Below are 20,165 nucleotides of genomic sequence, written 5' to 3'. Positions count from 1 at the left end.
GTTGGCTTACTCATCTCACTCTCATGGATCTTTCACCACCTCTATGATTCCACTCATGCCTTCTGCCTGCGTAGAATGCCCCTTTCAATATTCAAATCTACCTCCTCCAGGGAGACTGTTTCCAGGAAGACTCAGAGGCAAATAATGTCTTGCCTCTCTGAAACAACTTGATATATTCTCTGTGTAAATTAACCACACTCAGCTTTCTCCCTCCCTTCTATTGTTAAAGTGTCATTCATATTTTTATGATTACATGACTTTGCATTGTTGATATATTTTCTTCACAAATATAAGTACCTTGAAGGCAAGGTTTTTGTCTTATTTTTCTTGTCTCTCCCGGCATCGTAAATACTCAAACATCTGTGATTTAGTTCATTTGCTGCAATATACCCCAAATTTATAGGTTTTTTGCCCCTGTAGCAAAAACTAGAGTAAGAAACAGTGGATCTGTGATTCAGCCACTTTAGCAATATTTAGATGTTTACTTCATTTATTAATCTGTACTATAATTTTAAGAGTTGCATTTGTTTTCTTACTCCTGTATTCTAACCATATGCCTACTACCAGAAGTATAAGAAAACTTGTTTTTTTCCCCCCTCGCCTCTGGCTAGATCGAGAGTCAACTTGCTCTCCACCCTGTGAGGAGGGGAATTAGTCATGGTTACTGAAAAAAGGAGAACATAGTCAAAGTAAAAAAAAAAAAAAAAAAGAGAACATATTCAAAGTAAATTGCTTTTCCACTCAGAATCTCAACACCCACAGGAGCCTGAATTTGTAAATATTTACTGTCACTTATGTTAAAAAATAATGACTTCCCTAAGCTATATTGCTGCCAAAATATTTCTTTCTCACATGCCTACCCAGAGTTTTGGCCTATAGCTGGCAAGACACCCTCTGCCTTAGGTTAACCTCATAGCAAGGGTAAAGCTTTAAGTGTACTTATGTGGTGTGAGAGAGAGAGAGAGAAGCAGCAGCTTGAAAAAATAAAAATGGCAACATAGCTAATGATAAAAGCACTATTTCCAATAGTGTCTGAAGTCTACTATATGAGTTAAAAGTGAAACATCAGCCTAACCAATGCAAAAGCTTTATGGAGTCTGAGCAAGGATGACTAATCTCCAAAGCTGACAGTTTCACAGCTTACACAGGCTTCGTTCTGCTAAAGTGTGGGGAACACCCACCATCCCCACCATAGTCCCAGACCACATTATGGCGTTGTATACTCATTCTCAGAACTTCACAGGGAAGATTATGGCAGAACTGGAATTCTCGCTGAGGACACACCATTCTGAGCCCAGTTGCCCACTGACCCCCCCTTCCATCCCCCCACCCGTCTTCTGGCTCCTTGAGCCTGCATGAACAATATTTTCATGTTGAATCAACATGGGTTCAGAACTTTGAGCTCCACAAAGAAATCCACTAACAAAACCGTAAGAAACAATATCTTCACTGCAGATGCTATGGAAGAGTGGGGAAGAGTGAGGTAGGTTACACTGCCTATCTCATGACCACTATTTATCCCGTCAAATGCTTCTGGTCTCCCTGAAGCCATCTCCTAGACCACTTGACCACTGTGAGTTATTCTCAGAGCCCAGCCTCTATGTATTACCCAGTCCCAAAGCTGCTTCCACATTTTCAGGTATTTCTTACTAGCAATAGCCCCTCTCCTCAGTATCAATTTTCTTAGTTCGTGTTCTGTTGTTCTAACAAAATACCACAGACTAAGTAATTTATAAAGACAAGACATTCATTTCTCACCATCACATGGTGAGAGGGCAAGAGCATGCCAGCTAGGGTCTCTCTTCTTCTTCTGATTAAGCTACCAGTCCCATCATGGGGACTCCCACCCTGATGACCTTATCTAATCCTAATTACCTCTGAAAGGCCCCACCTCCAATCAACGTATGAATTTGGAGATTACGTTTCCAACACATGGAATCTGGGGACATTATCAAAACCATAGCATCTCCCCAGCTCCCCCTTACTGTGACCTAACTAAAACTTTATTTTCTAGAAAGCTAATTCTTCTTCCTAGTTCCAGTGAAATAAAAAGAGCCAAGACTTTCTAAGTAAGAGTAGAAGCCCTTCTGGTTGGATTGGAGGCAGGGGCTCCTGAGATGACTAAAAGGATTCAGTCTTGCTCCCTTGCCTCTCTACCTGGTCCTTCTATTTCTACCTCCCAGCCCAGCTTGAATCCTTGCAATAGCAGTCGGATATGGCCATATACTTTGTAGGACTCAGTGTAAAGGGGGAATGTGGGGTGGGTCCCCTTGTCAACAATTATGAACAATTTCAAGACAGCAACCACAGCACATTAAACCAAGCATGGGACGCTCTTGAGCAAGGGGACCCTGTGGGACTAGATAGGTCACATGCTCATGTAGCTAGCCCTAATAGGAAAAGTCACAGGAATTGCAGCCACTTACATGAAATGTGTGCCATTTGTGACTAATTACTGTGCAGCAGTCACGGTTGTGCATTTCATAATTATGTAAGTGAAAATATGTAATCATTATACAAACACTGCTTTGTAATACTACAATGCAAGGTATTATTTTTACTAACTATGGGGTTCATTTTGTTGAATGCCATATTGACTACAAAATCAAACCCTGTTCATATGCAGACAGCCTTCGAGGGAACTGGGGCAGTGCATCTACTCACAAATTTTAATTTGAAGAGGCTATGAATGATGTGACTCGAAAAAGGGATTGCCTTAAAAATCCACACCAAACATGACCACCAGTAATGAACTTAGGAACTGAAAATAAACCTTCCATTTAATTCAGGACAAACTAGCGAACTGAAATTATACTATGGGTCATATTAAAAGAAGTGGTTCTTCAAATTTTGGATTTTACAGACCAATAAAATCTCTAAGAAATTTAGAAAATGGGCCGGGCGCGGTGGCTCAAGCCTGTAATCCCAGCACTTTGGGAGGCCGAGACGGGCGGATCACGAGGTCAGGAGATCGAGACCATCCTGGCTAATACGGTGAAACCCCGTCTCTACTAAAAAATACAAAAAACTAGCCGGGCGACGAGGCGGGCGCCTGTAGTCCCAGCTACTCGGGAGGCTGAGACAGGAGAATGGCGTGAACCCGGGAGGCGGAGCTTGCAGTGAGCTGAGAGCCGGCCACTGCACTCCAGCCTGGGCGGCAGAGCAAGACTCCGTCTCAAAAAAAAAAAAAAAAGAAATTTAGAAAATGAACATGAAGTTGACACATTTTAATTCTGCCATGCAAAGACATCAAAAGCCATCAATTCATTTAAAAATGAACAATTATGTCAGAAAAATAACATTTTGAAATATAGTTCTACAAGTTAAATGAATTTAGTATTATGAACAACTTACATTGTCACAGTGTTTAGGTGAAAGCTTTTCCTCCATCAGCATGCTGGCTAGACTGACATTTATAAACTATAGGTCTAGGGGCCAGTGGCTACAGGAATGTTTATATAGAGAATTGAAATATTATTTTGCTTTAACTTGCATGATTCCTTAAGGCCCATGGCCAATTTTCTGCTTTGGAGATGCAACTCATTTGGATATTATCACCCAGATATGTTTCCCCTTTTCTTTGCTCCTCAGCTCCAATCCTGAGAGATTTGGTTAAACCTGGCCCAAACTCCAAATCTATGTCTTTGAACCCCAAGGAGGCCATCTCATGTTCTCTGAATAGCTGTGCCTTGGTTCCCTGTCTCCATGTTCCTATATTCACATGGAATGTCTAATTTGAGTCCATTCATTGTTTCCATTTAAAAAAAATCCATTCAGTTCAAGCACTTCAGGATTTAGTGAATGTCCTTGAGATTTGCTGGGTGTGTGGTCTTCAGCCATCATTTTCAATCCACCTCCATTCTCCCTTTCCTCATCCTTATCTCTTAGAATAACTAAATGCTCTTCCTCTTATAGCACAGTTTTGTCCCTAAGCAGATGCCTTGAGTATTTAGCATCTACCACAGAGTACCTTCCAAATTAGCAGGATTTTCTCCCTGAAGGAATTCTGGTGGGTTTAATGATTTCTCCATTCATCACTTATTAAGTAATTCCACATACTCACAGGAGACTTTCCCTGATTCCTTTAACTTTCAAAGGTCTCCTGCTCCTCTGAATTTATGCACTGAATTTTGCACCTACATCACAGAATCCTTTTTCCTGTTTACTTTGCTCGTGTTTCGTGTCTGTCATGATCCTCAGTTAGGTTGTAATGCGTATGAGAGTCAGGATAGTAATTCTTACACCTCTAGTCATGCATTCATTGAGCAAGCCTTTGGATGTCTACTATGTATCAGGCACACAATACAGATGGCAGCATGTCTCCTTGAGAAGCTCATAGCTTAGGAAGGAGCAGAAGCATGAATTACAACACACTGTAGGAAATGCTGTAATAGAGTTGTAAACAAAATGCATAGGCACCTAGAAGAGGAAAAACTACCCAGTGGAGCTGAAAAGGGCCTCCGAAAGATGCATAAGAGATCACAGGAGAGGGGTATTACGCACAAGTACAGAGATATGAGCGAGCAAATTGTGTAAGGAAAAATTAAAAAGTTCAGTGTGACTAGGGCTTGGAGCTTCTTGAGCAGATGGAAAATAATTAAAGAGATTGTCAGGCAGGCTATAAAAAAGACTTCTGAATTTCTCCTAGCTCCAATCTATTGTTGTGCCTAATAAATAATAGCCTGTGCCTAATAAACAGTATATCATGGTAGAGCACTGTACCATCTTCAGATAACTTTTACACTCATGATTTTTGGTCTTAACTCTATAAATAAATGATATCTCCTTCAAATTTACAGATAATAAAGTTGAGATTCAGAGAATTTTAGTGATGTGCTTCAAATCACCCAGCTAAGTAATATCAGGTGAGACTTTAATCTAATCCAATTACCTCTTCTAATTCTAAATCCAAAACTCTTCACCACCCAGATCTTGAGTGAGCAGGTCCATCATTACACAGCCTTATAGAGTGAGATGCTGTACAACTTAATGAAAAGAGAATGAGCTTTAGAGCCATAATTTCCAAGTTCAAGTCACTTACAACCTGCATGACCTTAGGAAAGTGACAGAATCTGAGCCTCTGTTCTATCACTGTCAACATTATATGTCAAGCCTTCTTTATAGCACCATTGATGAGATCAAAGCATACCATCCCTCCATAAATTCACAATATGAATATTACAAACCTATTTTAAGTGACTATTCCAGTGGAAACTTTAATTGCATATTACCTTTCAAAAAAATAAATATACTTAAGTCTACCAAATATTTTAATTTTGGCCTAAGTCGTCTGGTGTGCCCTTAAAGCTACTCATTCTTCCTTATTTTTCCTGGAATGTCATTTACAGGCTCAGCTTTATTTCTAAAATGAATTATAAACCCATCTACATATGAATCATTTGCTGTCCTCATTTCACACCACAACTTCTATTTTGGGGGATGGAGTGGGAGAATGGACAGCCATTACAAACTCCTGTAAGAATTTGCTATTTGCTCAGATAAAATGGCTCCTTCCTCCATGGCTTCCCTTTGAAAGAAATTGGTTGAGAAACGCTTTTCCAGGATCTTTGTGTCATTAAACCACTGCCACTAGGGTGATTAAGGGTGGCAGGGGTGGAGGGACGCAGGGAAATACCATGCAAATGTCAGTCAGATCTGTCAACACCCACCCCAGCACTTCTGCAGGCCCTCCAAATTAGCCTTTTCTCTGAGTATTGACTTCCAGAAAAATCATGCAATCAGCTTAAAATTAAAAATTACCTCAAAGACCAAAACAATGGTGGAGTAAACAGTGAAAATAAAATAGGGACCCCATGATGCCCCAAAATCACATGATCAAATGCTATATTCCCCCAAAAACCCCTCCCCAAACAACTGATCTCTTCAATTAGTGCCATCTAGCATGGAAAAGGCAAGAAAAAAATCACAGCTTACAGCCGATATTTTCCACTGAGCCAGCCACCCTCCCTTTTTTTTCTTCCCTGAAGTTAATAGTGAAAGCTCTGTTTGTTTCACAATGCATTAATTCTTGCTGCTTGCAAGAAATTATTTTTGGAGGTATCATATTTTAATATAAGTTTCCATGAATCTTTCCACATGATTCCCTTGCATTGAAGCACTGCCCTCCCAGCCAAGCTCACCCAACAATGCCCACACTTCATACACCCTTAGGCCTGGGACAGGCCAAATACTGTGTTCACCCCCTGGACCACAGCCCTGGGTGCTGGTGGGGAAGGAGAGAACGTTTGCAACTGATCTCAAGTGTCACAGTGGTTTTCAGCTGGCAAAAACATCTGAACATAGTTGTTGTACTTTTCATGCTCATGAAGGGGTTTTCCAAAAATCTAAGCTATGTTTTGAAATCTGCATTATTATAGGGTGTAGATCCTTGCCCTTCGTTCTTTCTCCAACTCACTGCTTCCCAAATGGTTTGGAGCAGAACTTTTTGAAAACACAGCCAGAGGAAAGACCAGCTCATTTTGCCAAAGATTAAAACAAGAGGCTGATTAAAAGAAAAGTCACATTATATTCTTTCACATTTTGATTAGCCTAATTATACCCAATTTTGTTTACTGACTGTTCCCCATTCAAAATACCAGAATTAGAAAGGCTGGCTGCAAATACAAGAGAGTCAGTCTTGAGGCAGGAAGGCCCCCAAACATGTTATCCAGTCAGCATGAAAGTCATTGACTAGTACCTTTATTTTTGTCCTTATAAATTCCAAGGGCTATCATTACATGAAAAATACATTTTTTTCATTTTCTGTATACCATGTTTCTATCTCTTGGATCAGGAACTTAGAATGATCAGCGTTTGAATTCACTCTTGTCATTTTATTAGGTTAGATAGTCTGAGCTTCATTTTCCTTTCCTATAACACGGTAATAAAACCAAGCTGATAGGTTGGGTTACTATGATGATTAAAATAATTTTGTAAAGCCTTGAACACACTGACTAGCACATGGTAAGTGCTCAATAAATGAAAGCTATCATTACTATTATTACTAATGAGGTAGAGTTTCTATTGTGGCTTTCCCAATGAATGACACTTCCTGATATTTACTCCCTCATAAAGTTCTTTCTTGCATTGAATCTGGGCTTGATCATGTGACTTGATTTGGCTGATGAGACTTTAGCAAGCTAGGCTTAATATAAGCAATCGGAAAAGGAGTTTGTTTTCTTGGGAAGCTCCCTCTTGGATCCCAGTTGCCATGTTGTGAGCAAGACTAGGCTGTTCTGCTGGAGACAAGCCATGTGGAGATGCCCTGGAGGATGAGACACCATTCACAGAGAGAGGACACCTGGAGGAGAACTCAGGTGCTAAGCTCCCACTGATGCAGTCAACACCACAGAGAGCACAGGAACAGCCCATGGAATTGTGAAATCATTGTGATAACAAACACCTGGGAAGGGGGAACACAACCTCTGCCACCCACCCACCCACGCACGCACGCACGCACGCACAAACTTAGAAGTTACCTTCTACTCAACCGATGAAGACAGGCAGTCAATACTAAGTAAGAGCATGGACTTTGGAGTCACAACAGCCATGGGTTGACTCAATTACAAACTATATGACTGTGGGCAGATTCTCTCTAAGCCTCTTTTATCATCTATTCATGAAAATAGCAGCTACTTCATATGGGGTTATTGTGAGGAGTTTAATCAAGATATTCCTTATAAATATTTAGTTCTGTGCTGGATGCATGGCTAGTGCTTAAAAAGTATAAGTGGTATCATTGTTTTCATTACGGTAGAAATAGAAGCATAGCAATGTTGTTCAAAATATTAGGATATCTTGTTAATAACAAGTTGGCAGAGGCCACGGCCCAACTTTTCGACCTGAAGGACACGCTGAGCAGCTGAAGCCAATCACGGATATTCAGGTCATTTCTGCTATGGTAGCTAATTTAAACAACCATGATTGTGTACACTCCTTTCCTTTAAAGAAAATAGTGACTGAGTTTTCACAGGTGCTTTCAATTCAATCACTGGAGCCTTTATGCAACCACCCGTCCTTGTTTTTCTTTTCCACGGTAAAGAAGTAATACTAACTCCCGCAAACCTGATTTTAGCTCCAGAAATCCAGCCCAGGAGAGAAAGGACATGAATTGCCCTTCGAAGCACGTATTACTCTGTTCTCACACTGCTGTAAAGAGCCGCCCGAGACTGGGAAATTTTATAAAGGAAAGAGGTTTAATTGACTCACAGTTCAGCATGCTGGTGAGGCCTCAGGAAGCTTACAATTATGGTAGAAGGCAAAGGGAAAGCAAGAGACCCTCTTCACAAGGTGGCAAGAAGGCGAAGTGCCTCGCAAAGGACAAAGAGTCCCTTATAAAACCATCAGATTTCGTGAGAAGTCACTCACCATCACGAGAACAGCATGGGGAAAACCACCCCCATGATTCAATTACTTTCACCTGGTCTCTCCCTTGACACATGGGGCTTATGGGGATTACAATTTAAGATGAGTTTGGGTGGGGACACAAAGCCTAACCATATCAACCTATAATGAGAAAAGTTCATCAAAGCAAACACATCAAAACCCAAGTTTGGGGATATTTAATTTGCCATGTACCATTAGGGAAGTAGGCAGAGTTTCAGCCCTAATCAAAGGCCAGGATTTTACTAAAATCTAAGCATTCCTGGAACCACATAGTCAAAAGGAAGGGAAATTAAGAGACTGTATTAAGAAAGAGGCCTCCAGTAAATGCCATCAGTGCATATTAGAAGGCACCTGAAAGATAGTACTTGTTTAAGAAATCAGGCTTAAGCAGAGGTAGTCATAAACCTCAAACATCTGTTCCATGGCTCATAATCTTGCACATCTTTAGGGGGAAGCACAGTGTTACCACTGCTGGCAGTACAAGCCTGCTGATAAAGAATGACTGGATGTTTTTCAGGCAAAGACACTATTCTCTGAGTGATTTGGAAACTTTTTTAGGGAATTCGTAAAATGGGTTTTCCCAGAATCCTAGAACAGGAAGGATTATTGAATCGATATTCACAGCCCTTATTGTTTTGCTTGGAATGTTTAAATGCTTTAGAACTCACTCCCTCTGTGTAATTCTTGTCTATCACAATTGGGCCATTTGCTGAACCCTGTGGACTCCTGGCAGGCAGACCCTGTGTTTCTCTAAGGCAGCTCCTCCCTTCTCCCATCCTCTTGGTAGCTTCTGTCCTGCCCTGGCTCCTTCTGCCCAGCAGACCCTTTCTTATGTCTGCATGTCAGCTCACATGAACTTCCTGAAGTACCAATCAATACCCCTGGGTATACAGATTGCCAAGGCAACCTCTGCTCAATTCAAAGTCACCCAGAATATTCTGTCTAGCAAGTGAAAGGGGAAGATGTGGCTGGATTAGAACAAAGATAACAGAAAGGCTGGTACCACCAAGAAGCCAAAAATCCTACAAAAAAAAAAGGAAAAGATGATGTGGATGTCGTGACTGCAAAGAAGAAGGCAAGGGCTGAGAGATGCAAGGGAAAAGTGGGCAGCCAACAGCAAGGAACAGGAGTAGGAAAGAGAGGCTGTCACAAGCTGAGAGAGGGCAAGGCCCACATTTCCACCCACTTCCTCCTCCAAGCCCCTGGCAGCATCTCACCAGCAAAACCTCTGCCAGCTCCACACTCTAGCAGCCAGCCACACCCAGGCCACCAACACTTTGCCACTAGTTGCAAGAGGATGTTAGCTGAAGTCTCCTCTGATTTAAATGTGAGGCCACTGGTATGTGACTCCAAGATGTGTAACTCATAGTAGGATCGTCAACTTGGGTCATTTAAAAGGTGACCCCACCCAGGAGTACCTTCTGGAAATAGTCTAGTGATCTCAGCAGAAAAGGTTAGAAGCTGTAGTTAGTGGGACCCAGCAAAAGAATCTCTTAAGGACCAATAGCCAGAGGAGACCAGCACGAGACCATCAAGCAAGAACTTTCCCTGTCTCTTCTTGTTCCCCTGCCTCAGCCCTGGGTCAGCTAAGACAACCTAGTAAGTAAAGGAGAATGGTAAATGTGCTCCATAGAAATATAGAAAGTAGGTATGCCTCCCCTCCCCAACTTCATATAAGTTTCTAGGAGAAAGCAGCCTGCACAGAGGACAGCAGGGCTTCTAGTCTAAATGTTAATATTATATAGGCCTGGACATTTTATTACAAATAAGATATATATTTTTTCGTGGCTAGATGTATCTAGAGGACTTTTTCATTATTATGTAAGAATAACCAAAAAGAGGATGTCTTTGTGAGCTTTCATCCAAAGGCAAGAGTCAGCAGAAAGGAGCCAAGATGGCATCTGCTGGAGCGGTGATGAGAAAAACATGACTTCATGATCATACCAGATTAAACTCTACTTGTTCAGTATATCAGTTCATTGGCCCAAGCACTCTCTGGTTAGCATCTCTCTGAATCAGATCTGGCCGGGGAGAGAGGACATGGAGAGGCCACTCAAGCTGGAAGATCAGGTTGGTGAAGTTTGGTGACTTCTGTGACTGCTGGGGTAGGGTGACCCCTTCCTTGTCTGCTCCACTTCTGTCGCCTCATTTCTCCAAGATCTCTTACCTACTGATGTCAACGAGCTCTTATGACCCTAAATATTGTTCACCAGCCACAGGGCCTGAGATCAGATTGTCTTAAGATTTTTCAAACTAGGAGAGCCCTTTCTTCAGAAGAAATTGTTGGAATTTTAGAAGACCCACACAAAGCATTCCTGCCTTACTGGCCTATGTTCAGAACCAACAGAAAGAAGTGGAGATCAAAACATCAGCATTATTACTGATAAAGCTATTGGAGAGTGTGACTTAGATATGAGGACCAAATGAGCATGCCAGCATTATATCCCAAAATTGAGAGTATCCACAGCAGCACTGGACAGCCAGAAGTCTCCTATGAAGGAGTCCTGTCAGGGAAAACTATAGTACAAAGGAATCAAAGAGACCAGAATACATGGCCTCTGAGACAGGCTGTTCCCAAAGCTCGAGGGCAGAGGAGGAGACTGAGCCCACATTCTCAAGCATCGCTCCCAAGATCCCCAATCAGAGAAGTCACTCCTCCTCTGGAGAGGAGGGAATGAGGAGACAGAAATGTAACACTGCCAAGTTCCTCTTACAGGGAAACAAGAGGAATAGTGACTTAGTGTGCACTTGTTGCTGCCACATGTCTTACTATTAAGCAGATCATTGCTATACTTCTCCGGTTGGAGAGGAGGAGGAAAGTGATGGTGCGTGTGCTCTGTGCCTCTCCTTAGCCAGCTCAGGAGACTCGCTACTACTAAGCATCTTTGGAAAACACTGTCTTGGGTCTCCTGGCAACAGCACTGTGCATGGACTCAGAACATGCTGCAGCTGTGACTCATTGATACTCTGGTAGATTTCATTTCCGTGGCTTGACATCCAGCTCCCTGAGTGTTATGGGTGCCCACTGCTGCCTCTAGCCCAGCATCCTGCTGCCCCAGCAACTCCTACACACAGCCTGGCCCAGCACAATCAGTAGGCATCTTTGTGCCTAGGAGCTGCGCCCTGCCTGTCACCCAGGCCTCCCTGGGGGAAACCAGTGAGGAAAAGGGTGAGGCAAATCGGCTCCCTCTGCCTCAGCTTCATTCAGAAGCAAGATTCACCTGCCGAGCTCTGACCTCCCCCAGGTGATAATTGAACTGTGGGACTTCTTTGGCATCTAAAACCAGCGAGTTGTGCCTTGCTTTGAACTGGCTCCACTTATGGCAATTCATCTACTTGCTTGGTCAGAAGAACAATTCCTAAAAGAGGCCAAAAAATGAATGACAATGATGTTTACTGACTGGGGAGGAAGAATTGAAGGCAGAGCTGTGTGCATTCCTATTCCTGGATATTTACTTCCAGGTCCCCTTAAACCAGTAATTTTTAACTTTGGGTCTGGGGGTGGGGCAAGAGAAGGGTCATAAATTCTTTGGATAAACTAATAAAAGTTAGATATGCTCTCTCTCCAAAAGTGCACACACTCAAACACACACACAATGTGTATATATATGTGTGTGTATGTATATACATATATATTTAATATATGTTATAAAGTATTACATGTGTGTGTCTGTGTGTGTGCATATATATGTGTATATATACATATAAATTATATATACAAATTATAGCCTCCGTTGAAGTATGTACATACAAACACACACATACACACACACACATGCCAGAATAAGAACCTCTGCTTTAAATCATGCAGAGTTTTAGAACTATATGGGGCATTAAATATAGTTTGGTACAAAACAGGGATTTCAATTGAAGTAAAAAAACTTTTCTTTTCATAAATTGATATCCTATACTCTTTTAAAGGTTTAAATAAAGATAATAAATAAAGACAATGGGAACCACATAAAAGATAGGTAGAATTAACTGTATCCGCAACAAGGTTGTTACTGTAAGTAGACGCTTAAGTCTGAGCTTCTGGGCATCCAAGATAAACAGAGAAACATCAGAAATATCAAGTAAAGCGACCAATTATTAAGAACTGTGTGTTAAACTTTTAAAGAACATGGTCCTTCTCCTTAAGGAGGAAAGAGTGATTTTTATTAAAATATTCACAGGCTGAAGGCCAGGGCAATGATACATGATGGGCTGCGTGTTCCATGCTATAAATGGAGATTAGGTTCTACAGGCGGTACTTAGTATTTGTGATAAAGAAATATATAACATTGCTAATAGGGAAACACAACTAAGATTCAGGAAAAACATTACAAATGATCTCTGGGGAAAATCCCAGTTTGTCAGGTGAGGGGCTGCCATCACGAGTCATTCTTTCAATAGATTAATTGGGAGCATCCAGGAAGAGTATCAGTACTGAAGGGAGCCTTCTGGAAGACAACTGAATGCTCTTGGCCAAGTTTTGTCTTCTTGAGGAGGATTTCTTAAGAGTACAAAGATATCACAGCTAAAATGCACTCTCAACTCTTTAGAAGAATCAATGCCGCTGGTTCTGGAGCCACATCTTGAGAATAAGCTGCTGGATTTACATTTCCTTCAGGACCCTAAAACATCCAGTTTCATTCCAGCTGGTCTCTCACATTCTTCAAGGGAATCCCTGGGAATGCACTTTCATGAAACAAGGCTCCGTCTGCTAACACTGGGATTCAGCTGCTGCTGAGAAGAGACTATGTCCCTCCAGCTTCTCTGAAAGCCACTGAAACACAGCTGGCCTGCCTTTTCCTATGACCTGACTTAGCCACCTCCACATTTCCACCAGGAGTAAACACGTAAGAAATTATCAATAGGAGACAAGCCCTACAAACTGTGAAATCACTTACAGTTGTTTATATTTTTCCCCATAAAATAGTATCCTTCCAGAAATTTGCCTGCAGAAAGGATAGTCTTTCTAGTAGAAATTCCTGCCTGCAAGGGTTGCTGGTCCATTGGCATAACAGGACTTCGGGGTACCAGCCAGGAGATCACAAGAAAGATTCTTCTTCAAGTGTCTGCTGCAGTAAAAACACCTGAATATCATTCAAGACTCACATCTCTTTAGAACAAAAGCACATCAACATGCTTACTTAACCAGCACTATGTAGTGTTTCCCATATACCAGGCCCTGTTCACATGTCACTCTTTTGCACCTTTTAACAACCTTCTGTGGGGACAACCATTATTATCCCCATTTGGCAGAAGGAGACATTGACGCCCAGCAAAGTTTAGTTGCCCATGTTACTCTGCAAGTACCAGAGGCAAGATTTGAACCCAGGCAGTCTAGTTCCAGGGACATGTTCTTATTCACTATCCTAGTGGTTATATAACTTCAGCCTGTACCAGAATCCCCTGGAAGTCTTGTTAAAATGCAGAAGCTGGGGCCCCATCCCTAGAGATTCTGGTTCAGGAGGTGTAGGGTCGGGGACTGAGAATTTGCATTGCCAACAAGGTCCCAGGTGATGATGATGCTGCTGGTTCTGGAACCACATTTTGAGAACTACTGCCTATGCTCCCTAAGCCATTAGTTGAACACCTGCTGGGCCTTTGCACACTCTACCTGCATTGTTCTTAGAGAATCCTGGTCATCAGTAGTTGTTTGAATTTTCTCCAGGTGATGCTAACGTGTAGCTAGGATGAGAATCCCTGCTCTGCTTAAAGCCGCTGGTTCTCAATCTTGGCTGCACATTGGAATCACCTGGGGGATTTTCAGATCCGCTGCTCGGGGTCCTAGCCTCAGGTATTCTGTTTTAATTGGTATGGCCCTTAAAAGTCCCTGTACATCATATTTCTAAAATTTTTACAAGTGATTGTAATGTACAGCAACCATTGGAATATCACTGCTCTCAACTCTTTCACTTTTAGAAGCCATCAGTTTGCTGATGATCAATTTCCAGGATCCTCAGGGATCTTCAGTTATCCTCCTAAAGTGTGATGACAAAGTTAAACCAGGCCAGAAATTAGCTGCTGCCATGAGACCAGCTGACTTCTAGTAAATGTTTCTAATTAGGGCCACAGATTTTTTTTTTTTTTTTAAACAAGTTAGTCTTCTTGCTAAAGGGCCAAGTTATTTAGATAATAACTTGATTTTGGCAGACTGTTGAAATTCTCTGTCATTGCCTTCTCCCAACTTTGGAGTGGTTCGCTTTACAAAAGGATTCTCTATTTTATGAAGGAATTCCTGGCAAGTTTTCTTGAAAGGGCACTTAAAAACAATATCTGATTTGCACTCACTCATAAATTAAGGCTGGAGCCTTTAAAAGATTCTACAGCCCCTGACAGTGGCAGAAGCATCTTTCAAGACATTGCTTTGTTCTCACTCTAAGGTCTGATCACTTCCCCTCTGAGTTCCTGTGTTAATTCCACTGTCTATAAAGCTGAGGTGAGTGATGACACTTTCAGACATCACTCAGCTGTTTGACGAGCTCTCTGTTACAAAAACTGACAGGGACAACACTAAGTGAACAATTCAGGTGATAGTTTCATTTGCTAGGGAAAACCTAGTCCAAGTTATTCATTCATCAGTCTTCACAAACGTTTCTTAATACAATAAAATGGATTTTACTCATCAGATTATGCTAACGGAGTTCAATTCACTTGCATGATTTTTGAACTCACAGTGATGTATCTTCCTAGCACAAACCTGCAACCGATTACTTGGGAGAAAATTTAATAGATGGCGGCTTACTCTTTTCTCCCCTCAGCTTTATTGAGGTATAACTGGCCAAAAAAAATTGTATATAGTTAAAGTATTCATCATGATGTTTTGATACATGTATATGTTGTGAAATAATTACCACAATCTAATTAATTTGTTTATCACCTCATGTAGTTACCTTTTCATTTTTCTAGTGGGAACACTTAAGATCTACTGTCTTAGAAAATTTCAAGTATACAATACACCATTAACTATAGTAACCATGCTGCACATCGCATCTCCAGAACTTATTCATCCTGCAAAACTGAAACTGTGTACCCTTTGACTAGCATCTCCCTACCACCACCCCCAAAGCCCCTGTGTTAGGTTTCAGTCCAAGATGAGGTCCGAGGAGTGTCGCTGGGGTAGCAGGTATCTGAAAGAACACTCGAGAGACCACAGATAGGTGAGACGTGGCTTTATTTAGCAGCTCGCTGACACTGCTGCATTTATGTACCTCAGAGACAACAGTGGCTCAGAGCCAGGTGATGAACTACATAGCTATGATTATATAATGCATGGAGCTACATATGTTATGGCTACATAGCTATGATTATATAAGGCATGGGGTTGCGTGTCTGCATTCCAATCCCACTGTGTCGTGCTGTGCCAGATGTGTACCTCGGCCTATACCTGACTGCGATGCAGCCATTGTCTTTACACCCTGAGGACCTACCATTCTACTCTCTGCTTTTCTTAGTTCAACTTTTAAAAATTCCACATATAAGTGAGATCATACAGTATTTGTCCTTCTGTGTCTGGCTAATTTCACTTAGCATAATATCCTACAGATTCATCCATGTTTTAGCAAATGGCAGGATTAAAGGTTGAATTATATTCCATTTTATATGTGCGTGTGTATACATATACACATACCATACTTTATCAATTTATCATTGACAAACACATAGGTTGTTTCCATCTCTTGGCTTGTCTTCTTTGGATGAGAAATGTCTGTTAAGGTCTTTTGCCCATTTTTAAAATCAAGTTATCTAGGTTTTTTGGTTTTTTTTTTTACTATTGACTTGTTTGCGTTTCTTATATATTTTGAATATTAAGGCTTTACCAGATATGTGGTTTGCAAATGTTTTCTACCATTGCATAGATTGACTGTCTCTTCACTCTGTTGATTGTGTCCTTTGCTGTGCAGAAGCTTTTTAGTTTGATGCAATCCCATTTGTCTATTTTTGGTTTTGTTGCCTGTGCATTTGGGGTCATATAAAAAAAATTATTGCCCAGACCAATGTCAAGAAGCTTTGGTCCTATATTTTCTTCTAGTAGTTTCATGGTTTCAGGTCTTATATTTAAGTCTTTAATCCATGTTGATTTTAATCCATATTATTTTAGCTGTGGGCTTGTCATACATGGCCTTTATTATGCTGAAGTACATTCCTTCTATGCCTAATTTGTTGAATTTTTATCATGAAATGATGTTGGATTTTGTCAAATGCTTTTTCTGCATTTATTGAGATGATCATATGATTTTCATTCTTCATTCTGTTAATGTGTTATATTACATTGATTGATTTTTGCATGTTGGACCAACCTTGCATTCCAGGAATAAATCTCACTTGATCATGGTATGTATGCTTTTAATATGCTGCTGAATTTGGTTTGCTCAAATTTTGTTGAGACTTTTTGCATCTATGTTCATCTGGGATATTGGCCTGTAATTTTTGTTTCTTGTAGCATCCTTTTCTGGCTTTGGTATCAGAGTAATGCTGGCCTTGTAAAATGAGTTTGGAAGTGTTTCCTCTTCTTCAATTTTGTGAAGAGTTTGAGAAGGCTTAGTTTTAATTCTTCTTTAAATGTTTGGTAGAATTCATCTGTGAAGCCATCTGGTCCTGTGCTTTCTTTTGTTGGGAGACTTTTTTTAAATTACTGATTCAATATCCTCGCTCATTATTGGCCTGTTCAGATTTTCTATTTCTTAATGATTCAGTCTTGGTAAGTCATATGTTTTAAAATTTACTATTTAAATTATCCAATTTGTTGGTTTATAATTGTTGCTAATCATTTCTTATGATCCTCTGTATATCTGTGGTATCAGTTGTAATATCTCTTTCACTTATAATTTTACTTATTCAAGTCTTCTCTCTTTTTTTCTTGGTTAGGATAGCTAAAGGTTTTTAAATTTTATCTTTTAAAAAACCAGCTTTTTTGTTGTTGTCGTTGTTTTCTAGTCTCTACTTCATTTATTTATGCTCTAATCTTTACCTCTTTCCTTCTGCTAAATTTTAGCTTACTTTGTTCTTTTGCTTTTTTCCAGTTTCTTGAGGTATAACATTAAAGTTGTTTATCTGAGATCTTTCTTTTTTCTTAAAATAGGTGTTTATCATTATAAACATTCCTTTTGGAACTGCTTTTGCTGAATCTCATAAGTTTTACTATGTTGTATTGTCATGTTCTTTTTTGACCCATTGGTTTTTCAGAAGGGTGTCACTCAAATTCCACATATTTGTGAATTTTACAATTTTCCTCCTGTTATTTGTAGTTTCATATCATTGTATTCAGGAAAGATACTTGATATGATTTCTGTCTTCTCAGATTTGCTAAGACTTGTTTTGTGGCTCAGCATTCTCTTAGAGACTCTTAGAGAATGTCCCATGTATTCTTGAGAAGAATGTTCAATAGAATGGTCTGTATATGTTTGTTATGTTCTGCTGCTATTAAACAGAAAGTTCTATATACATCCATTTGGTCTATGGTATTATTTAAGTTTACTCTTTCCTTGTCGATTTTCTGTCTGAATGATCTATCCACTGTTGAAAATGGAGCATTGAAATCCCTTACTATTATTACATTGCTGTCTATATCACCTTTCAGTTCTGTTAATGTTTGCTTTATGTACTTACGTGCTCTGAAGTTGGGTGCATATATATTTACAACTGTTATAGTCGCTTGATAAGTTGACCCTTTGATCACTATATATTAAATAATAACCTTGTTTGTCTCTTATGACAGTTATGATTTAAGTCTACTTTGACTGATGTAAGTACAGTCACCCCTACTCTCTTTTGCATGAAATACCTTTTTCCATTCCTTCATTTTCAGCCTATGTGTGTTCTTAAAGCTAAAGTGAGTTTCTTGTAGGTAGCATATTCTTGGATTTAAAAAAAAAAAAAAAATCTATGTAGCCACTCTATGTCTTTTGATTGAAGAATTTAATTTGTTTACATTTAAAATAATTATTGATAGACAAGACTTACTAAGGTCATTTAGTTAATTATTTCTTTGTTTTCCTTCAATTATTTATTCTCTTGCTTTCTTCCTTTTTGTTTTGATTATACTTTGTAGAAGTATGCTTTAATTCCTTTTTCTCTGTCTTTTGTGTATATATTAGAGCCTGTGTGTGTGGGTTGGGGGGGGCGGGGGTTACCATGAAGCTTACATAAAACATCTTATAGTTTTAACAGTCTATTTTAAGCTGATAAGTTAAACTCCAAATGCATTCAAAACCTCTACACTTTTACTTCTCCACCCCACCTATTTTATGTTAGTGATGTCAAAATTTCCATCTTTTTATATTGTGTATCTATTAACCTATTATAGCTATATAGTTAAAATTGCCCCTTGAACAACACAAATTTGAACTGCATAGGTCTACTTAGATGAGGATTTTTTTTCAATAAAAGTAACACCAAGTGTGCCTGCCTCTTCCACCTCTTTCTACTCTACCACCTCTAAGACACCAAGACCAACCTCTCTTCTTCCTCCCCCTCCTTAGGCTACTCAACATGAAGACAACAAGGATGAAAAGACATTTATGCTGATACACTTTTACTTAATGAATAGTATATAGTTTCTTATGATTTTCTTATTAACATTTTCTTTTTTCTAGCTTACTCTATTGTAAAAATGCAGTTTATAATACACATAAAATATAAAATATGTGTTAATCAATTGTTTATGTTATCAGTAAAGCTCTCTGTCAATAGTAGGCTATTAGTAGTTAAGTTTTGGGGGAGTCAAAAATTATATGCAAATTTTTGACAACATGGGGGAAGACTTAGTCCCCTTAACCTCTGCATTCTCCAAAGGTCAACTGCATTTTTTAATATTGCCTTTATTGACTGAATAAACCTTTCCCTGTCCAGAATTTTTTATCAGCCAGAATTATTGATCTCATGATTTGTATATGATCAACCTCCTTTATTAATGGGATTAATATGTACTAGTATTAACCTAAGTATGGACCAGCATCACCTAGGAGTTTATTGGCAATGTAGAATCTGGGACACACCCCAGACCTTCTGAGTCAGAGCCTGCATTTTAACAAGACCCCAAAATGTACCCATCTTCTGCATGTTTTCCTTTCTTTTATGGATGGGAAAACCGACCAGGAATGTTAAAGAACTCATCCAATATAGGAAAAGAGTAGAGAAAAAAGACAGAACCAGGCCTCCCTGTCTAAGACTTTCTATTCTATCAGACTATATTTCTGAACTGCTAAGATTTTGTTTTATTTTGTTTGAATATAAGGAGGCACTTACTCTTTATAGAGCAATTTCTTTGGACAATAGGTCAACTGCATTTTCAATACTTTGTCTTCTAACTTTTATATTAGGAAAGTGATTTAAGTACCACCATTGCAATCTTACAGCATTCTAAATTTGACTATAAACTTACTTTTACCAGTGAGTAAACATATTAACACTTTTATATGTTTTTGTGTTACTAATTAGCATCCTTTTCTTTAAGCTTAAAGAACTCCTTTTAGCATTTCTTGTGAGGCAAGTGTAGTAGCAAAGCTGAGGAAGCCCAGTTTTGTTTGCTTGGGAAAGTCTATCTCTCCTTCAGATCTGAAGGACAGGTTTGCCGGGTATAGTATTCTTGATTGGCAGGGTTTTTTTTTTTTTTCTCCTTTAGCATTTTGAATATTTCATCCTACTCTCTCCTGGCCTGCAGGCTTTCTGCCAAGATATCTACTCATAGCCTTGTGGAGTTTCCCTTGAATATTACAATCTGCTTCTCTCTTGCTGACTTCAAAATTCTGGCTTTGACTTTTGATAATTTTATTATAATGTGATGTGCCTCATTA

Source organism: Rhinopithecus roxellana, chromosome 17 (assembly GCF_007565055.1).
Source record: "Rhinopithecus roxellana isolate Shanxi Qingling chromosome 17, ASM756505v1, whole genome shotgun sequence".
NCBI classification, from domain to species: domain Eukaryota; kingdom Metazoa; phylum Chordata; class Mammalia; order Primates; family Cercopithecidae; genus Rhinopithecus; species Rhinopithecus roxellana.
The sequence above is the reverse complement of the archived record's forward strand: the minus strand, read 5'-3'. Positions refer to the sequence as shown.